At 42.7% G+C, this 26,664-nt stretch overlaps 1 pseudogene; it reads left to right on the forward strand.

Moving 5' to 3' along the window:
* Positions 1–706: 706 nt before the first annotated feature.
* LOC147732835 (uncharacterized) lies at positions 707–12,289 on the forward strand (annotated as a pseudogene).
* Positions 12,290–26,664: the final 14,375 nt, after the last annotated feature.

Raw genomic sequence — 26,664 nt, forward strand, 5'->3', positions numbered from 1 at the left:
TACACTTTTCATTCCGCAGTACATGGCAGTCTATCTAGAATCGACCACTTCCTAACACTGCGGGCGGTCTCCGACATATAGATACAATTGCAATCCACCCTCGAGGGATCTCAGACCACTCGCCACTTACACTGACACTTTCCTCTCAGGTACGATCGCGCAAACGCATATACCCCATACACACCACCTATCTTAGGGTTCCCCAGGTTCGCAAAGCTCTTAAAAAAACAACAACACAGTATTTTCATGAGAATGTCCATTCAGTGCATTCCTCCGATATACTATGGGAAGCTTATAAAAAGGTCTTAAAGGGACAAGCCATTAACTCCACCACGGGCCATAAAAGACGGCAGTCCAAGGAGCTAGTTAACCTGGAAGTAGCTTTACAAAAACGGACCACAGCACATGAACAACACCCCACTCCATCCACCCTACATGCACTTGCTATTCAACAGCAGTTATACAACGATCACCTGCGCATCCAAGTAAAAGGGCACATAACTAAAACTCAAAATAGGATCTACGAGGTGGGTGAAAAGGCTGGGAGAATGCTAGCATGGCTTGATAAACGGGAAGGTAATTCTAGGGGAATCCAACGTCTGAAAGACGAACACGGGGGGTACTTACGAACCCGGGACGTATTGCTGAACTGCTCGCGACCCACTTTGAACGGGTGTGCACCCCGGAACATGTGATAACACCTGAGATGGCCAGAGAAGTATTAGCTCCGATCGAGGTCCAAACATTATCCTCAGAAGTGTCGAGTGAGTTGGAAGCAGACATCACCGTTGATGAAATTCAGTTGGCTATTCGTGCCTTAAATCCGGGTAAAGCAATGGGACCCAATGGTATACCTATTGAATGGTATCAAGCAGTGCCTGAGACCCTCAGTAAACATCTACTGGGGATGTTTAAGGAATGTCTAGAGAAGGGTTCACTTCCGCCGGACCAGCTAGCGGCGACTATAGTAGCCATCCCCAAGCCAGGTAAACCACCTGAAGAATGCTCCTCCTACCGCCCCATATCCTTGTTGAATGCCGAGGTTAAAATTCTGGCCAAACTCTTAGCAACAAGGATCCTGCCCCATTTACCATCAATTATACACCCGGACCAGTCCGGATTCATGCCACATAGAAACACAGCGTTGAATCTGCGCAGACTGCACGGAGTGCTGGCTAAGGCGGATTCGATCACCATGCAAGCAGTGATATTAGCTCTTGACGCTAAGATGGCATTTGACCTTGTGGAATGGGCATACCTATTTGAGGCACTGACGCGCTTGGGATTCGGGCCCCGCTTTCTCGCGTGGGTCAAATTACTATACGCTGACCCAGTAGCTCAGGTGGTGGCTAACGGACATATTTCGCGACTGTTCCCACTAGGGAGGGGCACGAGGCAAGGATGTCCCCTATCGCCCTTACTGTTCGTGATTTCCTTGGAACCCCTTGCTACTCTTATAAGGACCTCGCCCCTCCTCAAGGGCATATCCTGGAGGGAAGGATGGGAAGACCGGCTGTCTCTATATGCAGACGGTATGTTGATTTATCTAACCGGATATACGCTAAACTGGATTAAGTCGGAGCTGTATGATCTGAAGGGACAGGTCCCGACCCTCGGCGCGGCATGCCCTCTGGCGATAGCAGGTTCGTCATTTAAATACCTAGGCATTCAGGTTACTAGGGATCCAACGGAATTTATGGAAAAGAATCTGAAGCCTCACCTAGAAAGACTCAAACAAGATGTTACATTCTGGTCGGGTCTCCCACTAACGCTCCTAGGGAGAGCTGCACTCTACAAAATGATGGCCTTGCCACGATTCTTGTATGTCCTTGAAAATACACCTTACCCGGTAGCCCCTAGGTTTTTCCAAAAGGTTGCAGTGTTAGTATCTAACCTCCTATGGGAAAACCTCCCTGCACGCATAGCCCAATCCAAATTGCACAGAGGTTGGTATGACGGTGGTATCGCCTTACCTAACTTAAAACTGTACTACTGGCCAGCACACCTTAAGCCCATCAACCAGTGGATTCACGCATCACAAATCGAGCCAGCATTCCAGGCTGACAGGGCACAATTAGGCACGAACAGCCTACTGTGTCCATTATACGACCAACGTAAAATTCGCTCCTTACTGGGACCCACTAGACTAACGGTTAAGCTGTGGCATATAGCGACGGCTGCTCTAGGTTGGAAGGGGAGGATCACCAAAATGACCCCACTGTGGGACTCTCGAGTATTAGGCAACATGAGAAATAGTAAGGGATTCTCACACTGGGACACTATAGGGATTTCCACGGTGGGCGATCTCTGGGAGAGGAACGTGGTGATACCCTTCGATCGATTAAGAGAATTGTATGATCTTGGCGAAAGGGAGCTCTATAGGTACATCCAGATACAACACGCACTACTCACAGCGCTGCCCCCGACACAGACCTGCCCGAGTCTTCCCCGTTGGAGGACCGCCTCCTCACTGACTTTATGGTGGAAAGTGCAACATCGCTTATATACCGCAAATTACTGAATAACTTAACAGATCCGACACTTTCATTGAAGGCAAAATGGGAGGGAGACACTAGTGAAATTTACGAGCATGACTGGAAGGACAGGAAGTAGGCATCTCTGCACGACAACGGTTAGTACAATTGAAAATATTACACAGGGTGTATTATACTAGGACTATGCTACATCACATTCCCAGGATACAACATCCTTATTGCCTTCGCGGGTGTGGGGAGGAAGGTACGTTTTTCCACACCATATGGGACTGCCCCCGGATTCAGGAATATTGGAGACAAATACTACGAACAGTCTCACAAACACTAGAGATGTCGATATTGCCCGAACCAAAGAGGTGCCTTTTAAACATATGGGAGCCTACTGACCTCTCTAGACATGGGTAGCTCTGGGTTACAGTGGGGCTGATGGTAGCAAAACGGGACATCGCACAACGCTGGGGCACGGCAGAATTACCGACCAAATCACAATGGTGTTTAAACATGGATAAGGTAATGATAACAGAGAGAGCAGAATATTCCAACCGTGCCTGCCCGGGGAAGTGGAATAAAATCTGGACAAAATGGAATATATACAGAGGGGAGATTTGTGATCCTCTGCCAGAGGACGACCAAGATGAGTCCGACGAGGAAGAGGAAGTGGGATAAAGCTGCGAGCGAATTGTGGGGAGGGGGGAAGCCAGGGATACTATGAGGGATTTCCTTACTGCGTTGCTGGGGGGGGAGACAAGGGATAGACTGCATGGTACAACAGCTAGGAGGGATTTGTACTCGTGCATACACATGGCCCCCTGGGGCCCTCTGAGTGAATGGGAGAGGTACTAGCGCAGGACACTCAAAGGAGGTACTTGCATCTCGGATTGTATTGCTCAACACACGATCACATTAATATTCCTAACGTTTAAGTTTGATTGTTGTTGTTTTTGAAAAAAATTAAAATCAAAAACCACTACTAACGGTGACACTGATGCATGTGATGCACCTCATTATCGCAGCTGCCACTTTGATATGTATAGAGACTGTTAATCCAATGAAGATTTTGAGATGCTGCATTGTAACTCACGAGTTGATTTAACGGCTGGCCCACAGGGTTGTAGGCATTCCGCTGTGTATTTTACAGGTGCAATAAAGGTTTTTGAAAAAAAAATAAGCAATTTTGTGCTTTTTTAACCTCTTCGCTGCTGATGACGAGCTCAGCTCATCATCAGCTACAGCGGTCGTGTGCTGATGAAGAGGTGAGCTCGTCATGTAACGCAGCTTTTTGAAAATTGCCGCACACAGCGGGAAAAGCTGCCGCAGCGATGCGGTTAACAGTGCCATGTGGCAGACATATATGTCCTTAGGGCATGTATGTGTGCCACATGTGCACCCATGCACTATTCAGGGGTGTAACAGGGTGTCAATGTGCCACCCTGCCACCCTTGTAAGTGTACCCCCTATTACCGATTCAGTATTTACCGAATCAGTAATTCTCATTCATTCCTATGGGCCTCTAGGCCCATAGGAATGAATCGGGAATACCAAATCAGTAAATACCAAATCGGTATTTACTGAATTTTACAGATTTGGTAAAATTTACCGAATCATTAGCTACATACCATTTACCGATTCTAAAATACAGAATCGGTAAAATTCGGTCTTTTAGAATTAGTAAATGATATTTACCTACATCTGGCCCTGAGTGTAAAATACATTGTACTAGGTGGGGTCTGTTGAAATTAACAACTACACAGTCTCCTGCCCAGGTTTTTGTTGACCTACCCAGCCAGGAGACTCTACGCACCATGATGATGAGTTTCTCCACCCTTACTCCAAGAGTTGAGCTCCGTTCCAGCCAACACAACACCTTATTTTTGAGTTGATTTAAATCCTCAACAGCACCCAGGGGGAGTGCCGGAATGTTGCCCAGTACCACCACATAAGGAAGATATTCTGGGCAAAGATGTATAGTTGGAAGCAACTGCTGTGAGTACACCCTTATAGGGTCTGGTACATTAGAGTTTGAAAGGACCTCCCCTTCTCTTTCACCTCTTAAAGCTATTCCGGCTAAAGGATTTACTTGGCTGGGACGGGCTATAGCGTGCTCTGACTTTGACACCCCTACTCCATCTTTTGGATCACAGTAGGCTGTGTAGAGACAATACTGCTATTGTAATAGGTGCAACCACAGACCAATGCCAACTAGGGCCAGCTGTCCCCCGCTACACCGATAGGGAGGCAAATGCGCCATAACCGTTGGGGGCCCCCTATGAGGATCAAGACCCCCTGATAGCCTCCATTGGTTAATCTCTATTAGCTCCTTCTCAATAGCGACTAATTGTATCATGATGAGGTCTAATTTGCACTGAATTTTCGTCATTAGTGAGCCCATCCAGAAAATCCATCACAGCTTCCAGGAACACCTAGGTTAGTGTAGTGGTTTTGCTCAAACCATGTCCATTCCCTTCTACCCTTGGACATTTGGCTTTTTCAACTGTAGCTGGACTTTTCCTTTTTACCCCTGTTCTCCCCCCGCTTTTGACATCCCTGAGTTAACCATGCTACCCTCACCGTTTGAACTGGTTGGTGATATAGGGACAAGGCTGTTAGGGCTTGTTCCAGGTGCTTCTGGCCCATGAGATCCCACTCGCTGGACTCTCATGATCACAGCCCCCAGAGCCGGTGAATTAATCAGACCAGATGAGGTCTCAAATGAAAGATTGCTTACTTGGGCGCAGTCCGAGGTGCTACTCCCAATGTACCCAGTGGGCTAGAGGCAAGAGAAAGTAAAGGCGAGTGGGAGATGAGGAAAAGGATCGGCAACTAAATATACAGTCACAGACGTGCTACTTGTGCTTCAAGGGAACAATACTCAGAAAGATTTCCCACCTCAAAGTTTTCAGCAGCCTGGGGCAGTCAGGAATATCCTTAGGGGCCCTTTCACAATCCTTGTAGACCAGGCCTGCACGGGAGTCCAATCCACCGAACAACCAAGCCAAGAGAGGAGCCCAGCCCAGCCTCTTCCGGGCTAAGACGGGTGCAGACAGGCCCACCCTTGGCTCTGGCTTAACCCGGGCAAGCCCCCGCACGTCCTGCGCTGCGGGAACCCTGACCCGGTTTTATGGCGCCTCCAGGTGCTTAGCAGTGTCACACGTTCTCAGGCCGCGGAGAGTCCTGGAACTTGTGGTGCCCCAGAGATAGAAACACCGGCAGAATCACAGGCGGGCAGCAAAAAAGGCTGAAAGCTGGTTATTTTAGTGTTAAAAACTGAGACGTAAAATATAAATATTTTGTTAAAAACATTTCAACATTTTTTCTTCAAATTAAATGTAATAACATATATTTTAAATAAATGTAATACATAACTTTCAGCAGTTTTTCATAGAAAATGATCAAATATAAACATTTTACTTCATGTGGGTGTTTTTAATTAACCTTTAAAAAGTAATTTTAATAAAATTACTATATGTATATGAATTCACATTTTAACCCTTTCATTGCATCGGACGGCCGAAATCTGTCTGATGCCACAGTGCTCATGTAGATTGGAAGAACTTCCCGAGCTCCTGAGGCTGTTCTGATTGTTTCTCTTAAATGATGATCAGCACGCACATCGCCCTGACATCATTTCAGAGAAACTGAAACTGAAAAGAGAAGAGCTGATCAGCTCATTTCAGTTTCACTGCCTCAGTGCTCATGGGGCAATCTCAGCCCCCTGAGCACCAAGGCAGATGGGAGGGGTATCATTGAAAAGGAGAGACTCTCCCCTTTCCAATGGTACCCCTCCCTAGTGGATCCCTGCTAAGGGATTGCCTCGGGAGAATCAGTGATCCACCCAATAGGCACCAGGGAGGGGGAAGTGGCCCCTCAGGATAGGGCTTTTGCTCCTCCACAACATTTGCTCAAATATCAGTCTTTCTGCCCCCAGGAGGCACATGAGGGCAATAGTGGCAGAATTCACACTAGGCACAACGTATTTTTTGTATGTCTATAGGGATGGGGGCTGCACAAAAAGGGTGATGCCGATTCCCAACCTCGCCAAAAATTCCAAAGTATATGTGCCCCCCAGGAGGAAAATGGAGACAATAGCCCCCATAATGTGCCCCCTGGGGGCAGAAAACACACTAGGCACCAGGAATTCTTTTTTAATGTATATAGGGGTGGGGACTGCCCAAAATGGGCATGCCAATGCCCTCAACCCCTCCAAAAATTCTACAGTCTTTCTGCACCCCATGGGAGGCAGATGGGGCAATAGACCCTGATCTGCCCCTCCCAAGCCAGAAAGCACAATAGGCACCAGGGATTTTTTAAACAATGCTTTTAGGGATTGGAGCAGCCCAAAATGGGCGTTTGTATGATTTTACTTCGCAAACAATTACAACGTATGGCATAACCACGCAAATGTTACTTCGCAAGTGGCATTACCACACAGCATTTTACCACGGTTAATTTTATGATGCAAATTTGTTCCGAAACATCAAACATCCCTTAACCACGTATTCCCAGCGAATGTACTTAATTACATTGGTTGCTTACATAATATTACGAAATTTTTGTGAACGTTTGTCATTTGTCACTTTCAATGACCCTCTACAAACGTGTCCCCAAGCAAGATGGCTGAAATTCTTTTCAAAGAAGGTCTCTTGGTATTTTTGAATCAACATTTTAACATACACATTTAGTCAGGTTTTGTAATGTTTTTAACAGCAGATTCTAAAACGTATTTTATTTAAAATTATTGTTGTCCTTCCATTAACATATATTTAGGGCCGTCCACCATTTTATGATCAGTGGTTCTCCGCCATCTAGAGTGTTCACATTGTTGTCTGCGACTGCAGAAAACAGATTCCAACTTAGACCATCACTGCCATCTAATGTCAGAAGTAAGTACACATTTTAACACACAAGCATTAATATCCAAGCATAGTAAATCCCCAGTAACGTTTTATCAAAGTTATTTATAAATTATACTTTACAGAACTTATCTAAAGAGAGAGGCACGTTCATCCAACAGATAACATCACAGAAGTAAGGAAAATAATTTTTTGCATCGTTTTTAAAAAAAATTGCTTTTATTAACAAAATGTCAAACATACTTAGTTACCATAGAAACCATTGTGTGTCATACACTTTTTACACACAGTATATATATGATGTATGATATATATCTACATTTAACCGAGGAGTAAATGTAACCAATTAAATATTTGTAAGTTAGTGAGTAGAGGGCAAGAAGAAGACATAAAGAAACTGGTCAATAACTTGAGTGAAAAAGTATGTATGTTTTTAAATTTCAGTTTCCTCTTTGAGTAAGAGTGAAATAGTGTATGGTTGGTTGACTTTTTAATTGTACCAAATTTTTGCTGTACAGTAACTGAGAGGCAGTTATAGATTTTTTTATAAAAATAAAGTGTATACATATTTTCCTCAGGGACGGTGTTTGGCCAGTGTCTGGTGGCAAGATTTTTTATTCTTAGTACACCTTGTTGTTACCTCAGGGAAGGTGTTGGGCAGTATCTGGGGGCCAGATTTTCTATTTTTACTCCACTGGGTACTTACCCCAAGGAAGGTGTTGGTCAGTGTATGGTGGCAATATTTTCTATTCTTACTCCGCGGGGTACTTACCTCAGGGAATGTGTTGGTCAGTGTCTGGGGGCCAGATTTACTATTCTTAGTCCGCCGGGTACTTACCTCCAGGAAAGTGTGGGTCAGTGTCTGGGGGCCAGATATTTCCCTCAGGGAAGTTGTTTGTCAAAATATAGTAACTTTCCTAAGTAAGGGCCTCATTAGGATGGCGGACGGACCAGCGTCCGTCCGCCAACCCCGAGGTCCGCAGCGGCGGTCCCTCCGGTGAAATTAGGATGTGACCGCCACCCTGGCAGTCACATCCTGTATCTTTAAACTTGCGGCGGGTGCTGCTTGAAGCAGCACCCGCCGCAAGGTTAAAAATGCATGTTTTACATTTACATGCACAAAGCGGCAGGCACCACGCGGTGCCTGCCGCTTTGTGCATATAAATGCTGGGGGGTATCATAGGTACCCCCCATGTGCACCCCCCACCCCCTGACACCCTGGGGGCCCACAATGGGCCCCCAAACACCAAAGACCATATGCTTCTCCATGGCGGAAAAGCCGCAGTGGAAAAGCATGTAGCAATGCACATCATAATTTGGCTGACGGTGTCTTGCAGACACCGCCACCAAATAGCCCTCCACACCCTGCGGATCAGCGGTGGACGGACCTGCCGTCCGCCGCTGGTACCACCGCAATCCCACCGCCATCCTAATCTGGCGGTGGGTATTTGCTGTGGCCGCGGCGGTGAATTCGCATCCTCCGGGCCGGCGGTGGCTTCCGCCGGCCCGGAGGATGCAAATTCACTGCCATCCTGATGAGGCACTTAGTTACAACAAAGAAATGTAAGAGATTTACATTATAACTATACATTATGCGATCTCTTTGTTTTTCTAACTAGATATCTCATAGAGAGCCAATTCCATCAATCCATAAGGGGGTAAAATGAAGATCAGCTTAAAATATCAGTTGCATGAGAGAACAAAACATCCAATCTCCAGGTAAGAATGAAACAACCTTTTAGTTTGTCTTATCTTTTTTTTAAACTTCCACTGGCGCAACAATCTAACTCTGTTTTCTGGTACCATGTTTTTCTATTTTTACTCTGCTGGAAACTTACCTCAGGGAGTGTGTTGAGCAGTGTCTTGGGGCCAGATTTTCTATTCTTAGTCCGCAGAGTACTTACCTCATAGAAGGTGTTGGCCAAAATATTGTATCTTTTGTCATTAAGTTTAAGCAAAGAAATGGACTAGGTCTAAAGTTTAATTAAAACATATGCTTTGTCCTTGTTTTTCTAACCAGATATCTCTTAGAGAGCCATTTTCCTCGATCCATAAGTGAGAAAAGGAAGTACAGCTTGAAACATCAGTTGCATGAAAAAACAAAACAACAGATCTCCAGGTAGAAATAAAACAATCTTTTAATTTGCCTTATCTATTTTTTAAACCTCTAAGGGGGCAACCATCTTACTCTGTTGTTCTTTAAAATTGAAAGGTTTCTAAAGTAATATTAAATAATTGTCAGAGAGTTAAACCAACTTTAAAAATGTTTTTCTAAATTTGCAGTTTAACCAACATTTATAAGTAAACTATTATAATCCTATTATTGATACTTGTCATTGCAGCTATCTCTATAACATATACCTGGAATACCTATCAGAGTTGAAAAGGGAGTATTTACTAAAGCAGCACTTCCAACAATACTTTTGCAACCAAAACTTCACCACAGAAGAACTAAGAAATGCAAACCTCAGGTACAATGGAAACCATTTCTCTTAACTTGTAAAACAATTCTATATTAACTTTTCTTTTACTCAGATATTAAATCTGTCAGTAGTATAGCACATTATAAAAGGTTGTATGATGTTACTACGCATTTCGTCACAACGCATGCCTTTACCACGCAAGCGTTACAATGCGAATGCCATTACCACGCATAACCTTTACCACAAAAATGCCTTTACCACGCATAGCCTTTCAACGATTTTTGTTGTAAAACCATGCATGATAATGGTATATTCTTGATAAAGGTTATCTCTGATCCCTGCCCCTGTAGGCTTGGAGAAAACAGGTAAGAGGGAATGCACAGTAGGAAGCTCGCGCTAGCATTTCAAAGAACACATATCGGTTGAATAAGCCTCATTGCTCTTGCAACCCCAGTAATAATAGACAAAGGATGTCTCACACTGTAATTATTGCTGATCTTAAAATGCACCTTGGAGGTTCGCCGGCCAACAAAGATTTCCTGCCCCGCACATATGTGTAGTTGCTCGCAAAAGATACCGCTACACATCGCCATCACAAGACACCGGAGCATAACCTTTTTCCACATGTGACATTTCTTCAGTACTCAAACAGTTAACACTCCACTGCAGGGACCGACCTGTGTCCCCAAAGACCATATTCCAAATACATGCACCCTACCCAGCTCCCTTCTTTTATTTATATAATACCCCTTCCCTGCATCACACGCTGTAAAGAGGAAGCGGAAGTGTTTTCCCGTTTCCTCTAACGAAGCTGATTGCCTCCACATCGCGACAGAAACAGGTGCGTATTTTGGGCGGGGGAAGACCCCCCCTAAACCCCCTTTTTGATTTGCGCTTGTTTTTTGGGGGAGGGGAAGACCCCCGCCCCTTTTTTCATTTTACCTTTAGCACACATGCCTTTACTATATATCTCGTAGTAAAGTTATGCGTGTTAAAGGCTATTCGTGGTAACCACGCATGCATTGTAATGCATGAGTGGTTATGTGTGGAAACGGCTGCATTGTAGTGGCCGTTTCCCATTTTAAATGAGTTGTTTAAACTTTATCTTGCATCCATTCTAAATCAGAAATAACCTTGATTTTTGCAATTCTATTTAGGAACCATAAATCTTCTGTAAAAAACACCAGTAGTTTTGAAAAATTTACACTCATTTATCATCATCCTTTATTTACAGGATCATCAATAGAAAATTCCAGTCGCTGAGCAAGTTACTTACAATCAAGGCAGGGTAACAGGTTATTGAAATTTGGTGCTAAATTTACTGCAAGGAACGTTTAACTGAACCCAGGAGTCATTCGAGGTACGTAGAATATTTCTCATCACATTGCAAAGGCAGAACAGTTACTCTAGGTGACGTAGTGGAGAGGTCCACAGAGCATAACCACTCTGCCTCTGCAATGGAGATAGAAGTAAGGGAAAATCTACTGCAGAATAAATTATTGGTGCCCACCTCCAATTAACACAGTGGCTCAGTTTTACGGGAAGTTGCGCAAAATATCCCCATGCATGTTGCCAGTAATATGCTCACAATCCCTAATTTAAGGTGCATGATCCAAAGAACAAAACAGGCCATCAAGCCACACGCAATAAGACCACAAACTTTCTCCGATATTAAGATCCCCCCTGAACTGACTGTCACTTTTACTAACAAAATGTTTATACTATTCATGGCAATAATAACAATACAACTGTCCCTTTAGTATTTGGTTTGCTGCCTGACAGACAATCTTCCACTTACACTAAGTTTTTATCAGTTATAAAATCCAAAACTCTGAACAAAAGTCTTAGGAAAGTAATAATTGATTTTGAGATACAAATGATAAATACTATTTATAAACTAGATGCAAAAACCCAAATTCAAGGATGTTTTTTTCACTTTTCCCAGGCGTATTGGAGACAAATAAAAAAAAAAACATCTTTAGCAGAAGATGATGTGTCAGACAACAAACTATAATATGAACTTAAAAAACTAACAGCTTTGTGTTTTGTTCCTCCTGAATGTGTTGATGACTTCTACACTGCAATTGTTCAATCAGATTATTTTACAGCAAATGAAGAGAAATTGGCACCTCTTTTAAATTATTTTTAGGGAACCTGGATTGGCCATCTGAGCAGGTCAGGGAGCAAGAGGAAGCCAAGGTTCCCCATTAAGTGGTGGAACTGCTACTTTACTTGCATAGAGGGAGGAGCAAAGACAAACAATTCCATCGAAGGATGGCATAACTCTTTTAATAAATCAATGGCTAGAAGTCATCCAATTTTTTTTAATTTCTTGGAAATTTTAAAAAAGAGCAGTTTCCAAGAAATGAGGATGGCTCAGTCACCTTCAGGTACTCTAAATCCTCGAGTGTCACGACGTAGCAAAGAGATGTTTGAAAGGTTTCAATCTAAAATTCAACAATTTCCTTTAATGGGCATGTCTGACTATCTTGAAAATATTGCTTATATTCTTCATTTCTAGCTACCAATATCACCATGTGAATTAATCGCCTGTTTTACACAACTTCCAAAAGATTCAATTGACATTTTCCAAAATTTTGACAAATTACAAATTCAAAATCATTCTGAAGTCTTGCCAACTGACTAAATATTTCAGAACTGTCGGCACATCAATTGTGATAAAGTATTTTTTATTTTGATACACTTTTTAAAATGTTTCTTATTTTCTAAGTGTGCAAAGTCAGGCAAGGTATGGATTAATGTAGGTGTCTGTGTTCTTCTAAGAATATTTTATAAACAGTAACAGTCAAACAATAAATGTCCCAAAGTGTGTATGTTATGGCAACCTGCATGAGGGTCAAAGTGTATTTAAAAGAAATTAAAAAACAAACTCTCCACAGTATTTAAATTTAACTACCACATCTTTCCTTAACAGTAAATGTACCTCCCACATGTTATAATATAATAAATAAAAGTTCATATCCTAACCGCACCCCGTCTTCAAGTCATTGCTGTCTGCGAGGAACCACCAACGACTAAAACACACGTGAGACAGCATACGTCTACAAAGTTTATACTAAATGAAAATGGACTATTTTATCCATTAAACTTATTGACAAACAGTTGATTAAATCATATTAAGAAAAGTTTGACAAATGTTTTTGAGTTTGCAATCAAAAATTGGTTATTCTTCTAAAAAAAATAACTGATACCTTTTTGGGAAATATTAAAATGCATGACATTTTCTTAATAAAAAAATCTTTTCACTGAAAACTGGCTGAATTTATTTGCTTTTCCATTTTAAAATATTATATTGATTGTTGAATATGTTTTTATTTGATTTTAAATAGACAGAATGTTATTAACATTTGTATTGATGTAATTTTTTAGTTAAATGATTGTATATCATTTTATCCCAAAAATATAATACTTGGGAATTCTTTTCCTTCTGGACAAAAAATACCTGGTTATTGAAACAATACCCCACCCATACCCCTGCATCCCAAACATCCCGCTTCTAATTTGATGTTGCACATTGTTCTTTTTTTGGCAAAATTAAGGGATAGATACGTACAGTTTAATACTCAGGGATATATTTCCACCAGAAAAATATACCTGGTTATTAAAACACTACCCCACCAAATACCCCTGTATCCAAAGCATTTCACTCCCAAAGCTTAGCATAGTAATTTGATGTTGAGTATTGTTCACTTTTTTTGTCAAATTTAATGGCTAAACACTTAAATCATAATACTCAGGGTTTTTTTTGTCAAAATGTAATGGATAGACACGTACAAATTTAATACTCTGGGGTATTTTCCCACCAGAAAAAAATTCCTGGGTCTTAAAACACTACCCCAACCAATAGCCCTGTATCCCAAGCATCCCGCTCCTAAAGCTTAGTGTAGTAATTTGATGTTGACTATTGTTCTTTTTTTGTCAAAATTGAAGGGCTAGACACTTACAATTTAATACTCAGGAATTTGTTCCACCAGAAAAAAATACCTGGATATCAAAACACTATCCCACCCAATACCCCTGTATCCCAATCTTCCCGCTCATAAAGTTTAGCGTAGTAATTTGATGTTGATTATTGTTCATTTTTTTTGTCAAAATTGAAGGGATAGACATGTACAATTTAATACTCATGGAATATTTTTACCAGAAAAAAAACCTGGCCATTAAAACACTACTCCACTCAATACCCCTGTATCCCAAGCATCTCAGTCCTAAAGCTTAGCGTAGTAATATGATGTTGGGCATTGTTCCTTTTTGATCAAATTAAGGGATAGACACTTAACAATTTAATACTCAGGGTTTTTTCCACCAGAAAAAAATACCTGGGTATTAAAACACTACACCAACCAAAACCCCTGCACCCCTAGCATCCCAATCCTAAAGGATGGATATGGATTTTCATTAAAAAATAGTGTTCAAGTTTGCATAAAAATGGAATGACACTCAAAGATTAATACGCAGGTATTTTTTTTTCAACCCAGAAAAAATACCTGGGTATAAAAACACAACACCCCACCCAATACCCAAACATCCCAAACATCCTGCACCTAAAGGTTAGCGTACTATTTTCTTATAGCTAATTGTAAATATTTGCAAAATTAACGCAATGACTCCTCTAATTTAGTTTAATACTCTGGGCTTTTTACAAAGAAACATTTTCTGGGTATTACACCAATTCCTCAACCAAAACTCCTACATCCTAAACATCCCACATAAAAATAATCATGTACTTCATCCAAGAAGAACTTCAACCTATTAAACGTAGCCTTAAACATAGTGAGTTCAAAGTACTTTAATAAATAAAAAAATTCCAGTTATTAAAAACGATTCAATTTTTATCCATCTTTAAAATATACTCATGAACATCTTCAAAATTCCTCCACACACACACAAACATGTCGTTGAATTTTATTTTTTATTTAAAAGTGTGTCTTCAACTCGTTTTTAGCATAAAGTAAATACGTTTCTGCATACATATTTTTCTTGACGCATATTCATGTTTAAACATTAAAATAACATTTTATTACTATGTGATTTTTTTGCAAGACATATCCAGGTATTACTACAGCAATGCACAATTATTACCACTTATTTTATCTTTATCACTCATTAAAAAAAGCAAGTACTTCATCCAAACCCCCTCACACGAAACAAGTTTAAGTGTGTCTGTGCTTTTCACTGCACACATTATTAGCAAATAAAGCAAAATAAGTTTCAATGGCGGTGAGGAAGGCTCACATTTGATTTACTGCAAACAATAGTTGCAATGCAACATGTAAAAAAATCTAAGCTCGAGAACACTCAAACTTCAAAAACTGCAAAATTCATCACAGCTGCAGAAGAATGCAAAAAAAATATTGTGTTAAATACAATGATATATAAAAATAAAGTACGTTGTTTAAATATCAGCCTATTGGGAAGTGTCCATAATAGTTTCTCTAAAAGATTAAAGAATTAATTTAAAGTAAAAAAAAAAAGGTCCTTACCTGTCGGCTGCATGCCTTACACCAGACCGAAACTTCTACCAACCTCTGAAACAAATGTCAAAATGCGTCTGCGATGATCCGAGAAAGCGAAAAAGGACTCAATGAAGTACATCCGGACCTGAAGCAGTACGTGCGATTAAAGGAAGTAGATTTCTGCTTGAAAATCTTTATCTCCTGCTGCTATTCCTGTCCTGTATCCTGTGAAATCGTTGAGATGTAGGTAAATCTGCTATTCCAGTCCTGTATTCGGTGTAATTGGTGGTAAGTGCAGTTTACGATTTTGTGTAGTAACTCCGTTCATGATTAATGTTCGCGTTGTAGTGTTGTTTACGTGGTAATTGATATGTGGAAAAACGTTCAATATTGTATTTCCTGCGTGGTAAGTGATGTTTACCAAAATGGGCATGCCAATGCCCTCACCCCCTAAAACATTCCACAGCCTTTCTGCCTCCCCAGGAGGCAGGTGGGAGCAATAGCCCTTGATCTGCCCCCAGGGACGCGGAAAGGCAACTAAGCACCGGGGATTGTTTTTTTCATACGTAGGGTTGGGGGCTGCCCAAAATGGGCATGCCAATGTCCCCACCCTCCAAAAATATTTCCAGTCTTTCTCCCTCACTGAAAGGCAGATGGGGCAATAGCCCCTGATCTGCCCCCGGGGGCAGAAAGCAAACTAGGCACCAGGGATTTTGTTTTTATGTACATGGGGTGGGGGCTGCCCAAAATGGGCATGCAAATGCCCTCAACCCCACCAAAAATTCAGTTGTTTTGCCTCCCAGCAGGAAAATTTCCAAAACAGGTACCTGCCATCACTTTTGTTTGGACCTGAAAGGTAAGGGCAGAATCAACCCACACTCCTAGATTGTTGATCACCTGTTTAGGGACAGGTGGACAGCCCAGGGTGGATGGCCACCAATGCTCACTCCACAGCTCAGTATCTCTCGCCACTAGCAAGATCTCAGATTTGCTCACATTCAGCTGGAGGCAGTTGGCGGTCATCCAGTCTGCTATAGCTGTTAAATCATCACTAAACTCAAGTGCATCCGGCAATGAGTTGTCTGATAGAGCCACCACTAACTGTGTATCATCGGTATAAGATACCACAGATAGCCCTCTGCTCCTGGCTAATGCTGCTAAGGGGTAGATGTATAGGTTAACCCCTTGAATGCACATGGAATTCACCCGCGGTGAGGGCAAATTCCATGCGTGCAGGATTCGGACGGCCCCCACCCATCTGCCGCACATGTCCACCATGACGTCGGACGGCCGGGCCGTTCGACGCATGGAAAGGGTTAAATAGGGTTTGGCTCAGTGCTGAACCCTGTGGGGCCCCTTGATGGACAGCATGTAATTGGGAGCTGAAGGGAGGGACCAACACTTGAAAGGTTCTCTTGGATAGAAAAGAGGTGAACCAGCCCGAGGCCGGGCCTCCAATGCCAGCCTCCTCTAGGCGCTGCAGCAAGATCTGGAGGGACACTGTGTCAAACGCACCACTTAGATCCAATATTATCAGAGCTTACGTGCGCCTGGCATACAGAGCACCCCTTAAATGATTGGTTAACGGCTGTGACGATGGCAGAAACCAATCTGAGAAGGGTCAAGCAGATTGTTATTTTCTATGAATCTCGTGAGGATGGAGTTGATATAGGCTTCAGCGATCTTAGATACCCACGGCAGGAGAGAAATTGGGTGAAAGTTCTCTTGTTTAGAGGCAACCAGTGTGGGTTTCTTCAGTAAGGGGACCACCTTGGTCAGTTTAAAGGCCCTGGGGACTACCGCCCTGGACAGGAATATATTGATCAGCTTGCAAAAAGGGGAGAGAAGCTGAGGCAGAGATTTAAGGAATTGAACCAGTTTAAGAGGGTCTGCAGGAGAGCCTGATTTAATTTTCTTGCTAATCATGTGCATCTCCTCTTGTGAGAGCGACGGAAGACAGAAAGTGTGGGGGTAATGTGTGGCTCTTGTGCAGGGCATGTCCTGATTGCGTGTGGAAGAAGGATCCTGTAGATTTTCTCAACCTTCTTGATGAAGAAGGAGCCATGGACTTCACATTGCTGATTGCAGGGGAGTTGGGGAGCTTTAAGTTGCCCCAAGGCTTTGAGATCTTTAAGTATAGAGAAGATCAGTTGGCAGGGTTGCTACTGTTTTTAATCTCATCTGCAAAGTAGGCTGCGCTTTCCTTCTGGATGGCCCTGTGATAGTTTTTGATAGCTGTACGATATTGCCTTGGATCGATACTACATTAAAGACAGTCTCTGCCCAGGTTGTGGAGGTCTCCGCCAAGTGTGTTTAATCCAAGTACAGTCATAAAGTCATAGCAGTACTTTTTTTAATACTTTATATGATGTTTTTACTGACTCCCCTATTTTAGGTGCTGAGGACATGCAAGTCTAACTTTTGATTAATGTTACACTTGTAAATGGTGAATAGCCAAAACTAATAAAGTTAATCAAAAGTGTGGGAGTAAACTTGCTCATGTAGATTCACACACATTTACTTTTGTGAATAGGACCCATACAATTTATAAGTAATTATATCCCTACTAAGATTGTAGAGGAGAGAATAGGAAAGGGAAGTACAGAAAAACTAGAAGAAAAATATATTCTCAAAAAAAACATTAATAGAGTAATGCAAATACTATGAAATAATGTAAGTAACAAGAACTCTCAAGCAATAGCTAGTAATATGATAGAAAAATAGATTAAAGCACATTAAGAAATATAACATTTCCCTTAGGAATATTTATGACAGCGTGGGATCTCCATCTGTTACCATTCTTGAAATGTTTTTTATACTGTTTAGAAATAATATTCAGTGTAGCCCCACATTACACCTGCTCCCTTGGATAATGGTCTTGTCCAACTCGTGAGCATCATTTAAAAGAAGCTTGAACCACCATCGCGTAATTTTTTTTATGCATCGTCAGCGTATTCTCTGCTCCATATTACCCCATATTAAAAAGAGATGCATTAGGCCCAATTAGTCAGTTTTTGTAGGCCTGCATCACAAAAAGTCTGCGCTGGAACCGGCTGTGCAATGCAGTTTATAAAGTGTGCAGGGTAGGCTTTACCTCGTAAAAACTCACTTAGAACTGACACAGTGATATTTAAAAGTTTTTTAATGTGTGTGACACCTCTTTGAGATTCCAGCATTAAACCTGGAATGCGTCAAAATTCTTACACCTCTTCAACCCAGCCGTGGGAAATGACGTAGTGACTTTTCAATAGGAATCTGACCAGCTGAAATCACTTTACACACTGAAATAAGTTTTTAAGTCACATCCCGTCTACTGGTAGCAGATCTACACATGTGACAATCATGTTGTTGGACCCCTTAACCAACCTGGGACCATGGCACCTATGATACCATCATCCACTGCAGCAAGGCATTATTATGTTGGGAACTCCATTTAAGGGAAAGGCCAGGATTGTCACATTTCCAAGGAAGAATGCCTCCACAATTCCTGCCAATCGTACTCCAAAGCACAATAGGTAAGTACAAACATAAGATAGGTAACACATAAATTGTCACTTTACATTACAACATATACTTGTATCCACTCACATTCAAGTGTCAGTCACTATGGACCTGATTACGGGTTTGGCTCTGTGGGAGTGGGCCGCCATGCCAGCCCGCTGCTCCCAAAAAGCCAAACTCAACCACCTGCCCTATTGAGAGTTTTCTCCTGGTCTGCCAGTCAGTGCTTTGGCAGTCCCAGGCAGTGAGCCTTAGAAAGGCACCGCAATGGGAACGCCAATGCCCGCTCCTCCCCGGCATGGACTGAGCATCCGTGCAGGAACAGGGAGTGCATGCACACAAGTGGCAGACCATGCACCTCCCTGCATGCATCTCGAGGTCCTGATGCAACATGGGGCCCTGAAGGGCCCCTTAATTTTTCTCCCAAAAACACTTTTCATAGCGAGTTCCCCACTGCCTCATGGCGGTCGCAGCTGTCCTATGGCGGCCCACCGCCATACTCATAATCGGGCAGTCAGACCACCACTGTTCTGCCACCCTGGGTTTTGTGCCACACTTAGAATTATCCAGTTAGTCACAAATACTCAAGCCTCTACATACACACAAGTAAACTATGCCCACTGTAATGTGACACTTAGCCATACTTCATATTTGTCTGCATTACATCCAGGACCATTGTAGTGGTGAACACAGTGAATATTCCACCATTTTACAGGCCATTAAATTGGTTCCCACACATTAGGCTACTTGGGTCAGTTACAACTGACATATTACCTCTGTTGTTTGACGCACTGCTGAAGGTGCATCGGTTGTAAGGCCAACTTCAGAAATGCAAACTTTAAAGGCTGATGTATTGCGTCAGACTTTCCACCGATGCATCAGAATTTCAGGCACATCCTTGGGGCCTTACGCCGTTGTGCCCATATTGCAAATACAACGCATCCATGGCATTGTGAGCTGTCTTGACGCAGCACATGAAATGTTGACGCATCGCTACCACAACACAGGGATATGTCAATCCCTCTAAATGAGGTCCAGTATGTCTTGCAAAATGCCACTTTGCAAGACATCCGCCTAAGTTACTTTAATGGAATGTACCAATGAAGTATCCATCTGAAATGTTCAGGGTCAGATATTCCTTCCAGGGTGCATCACTAATATATAACTTCAGCTGCTCTATGTTTACACAGCGCAGCAACACATTATACACTGTTGTAGGCTTTGGTGAATGAAGGTCAACAATTGATGTACACGTGGAGATATTACTTATTTATTCAATCAATCAAAAATATGATCATTCACTTCTTATAACACAGTACAAAAAAATATACCATTAAAAGTACAGCAATATAAAACCATTAAAAGTAATTTATATAATACAATAAGACAATCTTATGCATTTTCTGTAAAAAATGAGCTTGCGTCTGAACGGGGATACCTCTGAATCTGGTTGGAATTATGTTGTCAGTGCTACAACACAGGACCAAGTTTGCCCATTTTTTACCTTTTCCACCACGCAAACATTAAAAACCTCAAAACAGCGAATACCAACCAGCTTGTGGTATCTGACTTAAATATACGCATGGCTTCCAATGGACAATTAAAAGATAAAATACGAAAGACAGGGGCCAGCCAAGTTTTCCTAAGTTCAGCGTAAAAGGAACAGCAGAAAAAAAAGTGCTCAGTGGTTTCACAGGAAAAATGGCATAACGGGCACAATGGATTAACAGACAAATTTCCCCATGATCTCTTCAAAGCATTTAAGGGTAGGGTTCCGTATCTAAACTGAACAAATAGAGCTCGAGTCTGCGGCGGTTTAATATCATCCAGAAACCCTTCAAATGCAAATACTCCTTTAGTATTTAAAAACCCTGCAGTTAAAGATCCATGTGCAAACCGGTCAATCCTTTCTGAGACCATTAGTTCCCAGAACCTTTTTTTGACTAAAGGGATCGTAAATTTAGTCATAGACCCTGGGCCTTCCCAGAACTGCACCATCTCAATTTTTGTAAACCAGACCTCGATCTTACTAAACCACTTAATGCAGCCTGTTTGTTTATGCAGAGCAATCAGCTCTACCAAAGACTCCCTCAGGGGCACCTGTGTTGCTTATCCACACCCTGATCCAGAACAGGATTGACCTTAAGGTGGCATAATGGTCAGTAGGTTTTAGGTCAATATCTAATCTAAGTGGCAGGAGTGGTGTATTCACTGGGAGGTTCATAATGGCTCTCATTATTTGTTTTCAGCACAAGTTAGTTCAGTCAGGTTTTCCAACCCCCACAATTCGGCCCTATAAACGGACGCACCTAAACCCTTTTCAGCACCCCGCCAGGTCCCTGGAATTGCCCCCCATTCAAAATAGTATTGTAAACCCTTTGAGCAACGGACCCTAGACAGACGGTTCGTCCCTAAACAGATCTCTCGGAAGCTTGCCAGACCCGGTGCTTTAACACTCTGCAGGAATTTGATGGCCATAATAGTTTCCGCTAGAGTGAAATTTCCAACATCAGCTACTACCTGTTCACAAGTATTAAAACTTAATGCTGGAGCGGACAACGGCCCTTGATCAGCAAACAATGCTCCAAAGTAATCTTCCCATACGTGTGGCTGGATGTGAAAGTCAGTTTGTGCTACCAGATTTGGTGATCCCTTTGCCAATAGGTACCAAAAATAATGACTATTCTTATTTTTAGCAACTTCTAAAATTAATTTCCAAAGTTCATACTCCCAGTCCCGTTTCACTCTGTTTTGGGCTAGTTCATATAACCTTCTGCGATTAACGATTTCTGCATTGGATTTTGTTTTTACGATCACCATTAGCTCATTACAAGCCATTTTACATGCATCATTAAACCAAGGTGTTATTTGCTAGTTAACTCTGTTACTTTGTTTATGTAAAAAAGGTTTTAAACTAGTAGTTAATTCATGAAAAATCTTCATGACCGCCCCGAACCCATTTGTGGGGATACTAGATCTTTAAGAGACCGCTCCACCACAGAATTTATTTGGGAGAGGGAGTGTGAGTCGACTAAGATCATTGGCCATTTGACTCTACTGTTGTTGTTAATTGGAATGACCTTTGCAGACTCAGACCTAGAGTGCCCACTAGTCCCGACATTGTAAGTACCAAAGCATTATGATCACTATTTTCCCTAGGGATAATGACCATATCTTTGACTAGTGACCACAGATCTAAGTCAACAAGTATATAATCAATCCGAGATCTTGATGCCCCTCTTAAAGGTTTGACCTGCTACTCTAGCAGAGTCTGTTCTCCATTACAGGCTCTAACACCATAGGCGAGAGTAAACGATAGTACTGGTTGCCCCACTCTTGTAGTTTTCTTAATGGGTGAAATCTGAAGTTCTGTGATCCCCCTAGCCTCATCCCCCTCAAGGATGAGGTCCTGTAGGTAATTCACCAGTTCAAAAGTTGTATTAAAATCACCGGCGACAATCAACCGGTGATTTCCCGTAATCAAATCAAGGTAGTTAACCAATGATGTTATTGTCCCTGAGAGTCTGTGTGGGCTATGGAACTGATTGTATATATTGAAGATTATAATTTTTTCGAACCCCTTACCTAGGGACAATTCTAAATCAAGTAGCTCAGGATAACCAAGGTGCAGGACCTTTACTTTACAGATCAATGTATTTTTGACCCATATAAGGAGGCCACCCGCTGGGCGAACAACAGGAGGCTGTATCGCTTCAATACTATATGTGGTGAAGCCAACCCTATGGACACACCCTACTGCCCAGGTATCCTGTAGTATACTGAAGTGGAAAGCGTCCATAAATTTACCCCATTCTGGGTCAATTATCTTCGTGTTTAGACCCGCTACATTCAAAGATACAAACATTAGATCGCAGCAACCTGAGGCATGTTCCTGTGGATGATCTACTAAAATTTTTAACACCTCAGGATCACAATAAGAGGGAAGGAGCACAGTATTAGTAAATTGGTCACAAGAACCTAAGTTACCATGAATGTATGATGCTGTGGTAGTACGGGAGATACCAGCAAGGTCTAAAGCAGATCCAACCTCTTGTGGCTGTAGCAAAGAGGGGAGTACTCTATCCAGTCAATCCTGGGAATCTAGACCACTCAGGGGATAATACCTATTACTCAGTTCTAGGGGTGGTACCTCAGTGGTTGCGTGGAGCATTGTGCTATCCATTTCGGTAGCGTCCAGGATCCTCCCTCTATTATCGCAATACATATAGAAGAAACCTAGGGGTAAAATAGTTATCACTTGGTCTAACCTCTGATAAGAAGAAAAAGTCCCCCACCCCAATAATTGGCCTGTCAATGTGGAGATCTACAGTTAATAACAATGCAATCGCCCAAATGCAGCTTGCAAAGAGGACCCACCCAGTTAACTCGTCTGACAAAATGTCCGCGTAATCTGACTTTAAGAAATTTGTATTCTGGGAGAGCCAATAACAAACTTTGTTTTTCAAATGTGACTGGGATTCAGCTCGACCATTACTCAAGGGAGGAACATTCACAAGGATTGCTACATAAGTACAACACTCTGGTGGAAGGTGTAACGTCCCCTTCACATTCTGGATATTAGAGACTTTTCTATTTGGGGACAACAGTGTGGATGCTTGCTCATTTATGCCCTTTTTGCGCCCATTGTTCCCATTAGTAACATTATTGTCTGTGGAAAGGGGACAGTGCCTACTAACACTAAGGGGCGGATCCTTATTAGCCAAGTGGCTAGAACATTCAGGTCTACTGTGCTTCTGCACAGCTACACTAACATGGCTTCTAATGACACCATTCCTCTCTGAGCTGAATGGTTCAGCATTACGGTTAATTGATGGCCTCTCTCTTGATTCAGAGTGCTCAATACGGGCTGAACCCCAAACTGAATCTTTAGATTTTACCCCAGGGCATGAAATCGTGTCACCAACCAATGTGCACATAGATGCCACAGTAGATTCTAATTGGTCAAGTCTTTGCAATATAGGGAGGAAGTTGTTATTGTTTGCTACATCTACTGGGGGAGATGTCACCACCACATTAACATCACTAGCGGGTGAACTAGTCAAAACCTCAAGCCTGGATATTTTATCCTCAATCAGACGTAGGCTATTACGAATAGGGTCAAGTAATACAGAGATTAGCAATTCCAATCTACTCCACTGATCATTATTACATTCCCCAGTTTGTTGGTCGGAGACTGAACTCAAACAGATCGTAGGCTCTATTGACCGTTTGTTAATATCCATCACCATGGTTTCTTGTGGAAGTGTCTTGGCTGTATACTTCTTTGCTCTGGGTTTGATGATTTTAACTTAGAGTTGGGCTTTTTCGAAGTACTACCCCCATGGCACGTAGGAGGCGGTTCAGTAGTGGAGGGTTGGACCTCACCAACCTTCGCCGGGATAATATTTAGACTCCTTTTAGACCTCGTTATAACTTCTCCATCCCTAATAATGGATATAGGCTGAGCCTCTAGCGTTTTAGTGATAGGTGGCAAGATAACAGTTTCCTGGTTCAATATAATCATCCACACTAGGCTCTCCCAGCTCCACACCTTGAGCAGTTACACAGTCTTGCATGACCCCTGATCCACTCTGTACACAACCCCCCTCGCCCCCTCCCTCTTCCCAAGGCAAGTCGTACCCACCTTGTTGCCAAATGGAGACAGGTTTTCTGGGGGGACAACTACTGGGGATTTTGCCCTACATAGTCTGCCCATTGAAGATCTCTTCTGTGCAACTATAGTGTCCAGGGAAAGTCTCTTTTTCTGAGCAGGATCTCGTGGGTTAATACTGATTCGGCTCGTATGAGGAAGGGATCCAAGGTCCCCACGACCCCCCACCTACTAGCAGTTGGCCATCCCTGAGTTTAGCACTTTGCATCATGCCAGGAATGAAAGAGTCACTCACAGCAACAGTACCTTTTGTCCAAGCACCTCTCAACCACGATGTCAGAGGGCTGGCCCAGCCGGCTTCCTGTGGCCTCTGACGGGCTCAGACGGGTCAGCCCTTGGCCAGGGCTTGGCCCTCGCTCGTCCCACGCTGCGGGAGCCTGAAAAGCCTTTTGAGCGCCTCCTGGTGCTCTCAAATCAGGTCAGCGATGTACGCGCCTCGGGAGGTGCCAGGAAGTAGAGTCCCCCGGTGGCGATGACTCCTGTGGCGGTCCCAACAAGGCAACAAAAGCAGGTAAGAGTCACAACAAGCTCCAGTGCTGCAGGAGCCCGACAAACCTTTTGAGTGCCACCTGGTGCTCTAAAACCCCGTCAGCAGTGTGCGTGCTGCAGGAGGTGTCGGGAAGTAGAGTCCCGCGGTGGCGATGACTGCTGTGGCGGTGACGGTCCCAAGAATGCAACAATAGCAGGTAAGATTTACAGCGAGCTCCTGTGGAGATATATTGATGGTTGGAAAGAATAGTAATTACTTATTGAAAAACACAGAATCTTTGTCTTGTGACAATGTACAACATTCAATGGCAGATGTAGTTTTTCAATTTCTCTGGGATGTCATATATTGGCACCACAACCAGAAGAGGGTGAAAGTAGAATCTTTGCTGTAACATGCAGCAAATTTGTATATATGGCATTTAGGGATCTAGGTTTAGATCACAACTTTGTCTGACTGTACGAATCCAATGCTTTAGGGTCAAGGGCCTGTGGAAAAGGGTCCAAGTGGATTGATGGTTGGGAGGGCTACAAAGCAGGTGAATATATGGGAGCTGTGACACGTGAGAGCCTGGGACTCCGGCACAGTGCATATGAGGTAAAGGGAATAGAACATCCTTGGACAATATGATCACTGTAGATTACACTAGGAGGATGGGGCCTAGGATATGCATGTTTGAGGGAGGGCTTTCACAGAGGACAGCTGCAATATGTCACAAAATAAAACACTGCCCATTGTATTGAATCACAGCAATGTTTTTCTACTACTCCATAGAGTCACTAAAGTTGGCCATCTTTTTTATGTGAGGTTACTGGTAGCTCTAGCTGTCCTATTAATCTCATATTCACAACAAAAATCAGCACTAGGAGCAATACACAAAAACATGCTTTTATCAACCTTTTTTAGCCTTTGGTTTGTTTGGGTGGGCCCCTTTAGATATTGACTGTCTAATGTCCACACATTTTGAACGCATCCTCATTTGTTTATTTCAAATTTTACTATACAGATTTCATTGGCTTTATTTGGTATGCTTTGTTTTAAATACTTGGTTCTACAGATAAAATCCAGCTAATATTTATTTTTATTTTGCTGTCTGAGCTTGACAGCACAGCTGTCCCCAGACCTTATGTGATGAGCAAAAAAAGAGCTTTAGAAAACAGCACTGAAATAGGAATTAGGGTCTCGCCCACATGTTGATATTGCTCTCTACAAACTTGTGATATTATTATTTATTATTAGGTTTTGTAAAGCGCGTAGTCACCCGTGAGTATCCTAGTGCTAAGATCCGGACAAGCCAGAGGGTAACAGGGGGAAAGAGGAGGAAAAAGAGGATCAGGAGAACAGGTGAGTTTTCAGCGGCTTCCTGAATCGGAGATAATCTGGTTCCGTCCTAAGATCACGGGGGGGGGGATTCCAAAGGCGGGCTGTGTTGACAGAGAAGCGCCGTCCACCCGTGCGCACCTTCTTCACTCTGGGGATAGTGATGAGGTATTCATGGTCAGATCGGAGGGATCTTGAGGCTTTGTAGGGCCTGATAAATTTTTTTATGATGGGGGGGCCTTTGTCCTGTAGGAGTTTGTGTGACAGACAAAGAGCTTTAAACTTAACTCGCTCTCTCACTGGAAGACAGTGGAGCTGTTTCAGGGCTGGTTTGGCCGAAGATCTAGCCGGGGTATTGGTGAGAATCCGGGCCGCGGCGTTCTGGATCCTTTGCAGTTTATTGAGGGTTGCCTCGGGAGCGCCCAGATAGATGGTATTAC

The sequence above is a fragment of the Lissotriton vulgaris genome, chromosome 2_1 (genome assembly GCF_964263255.1).
Source record: "Lissotriton vulgaris chromosome 2_1, aLisVul1.2, whole genome shotgun sequence".
Lineage (NCBI taxonomy): Eukaryota > Metazoa > Chordata > Amphibia > Caudata > Salamandridae > Lissotriton > Lissotriton vulgaris.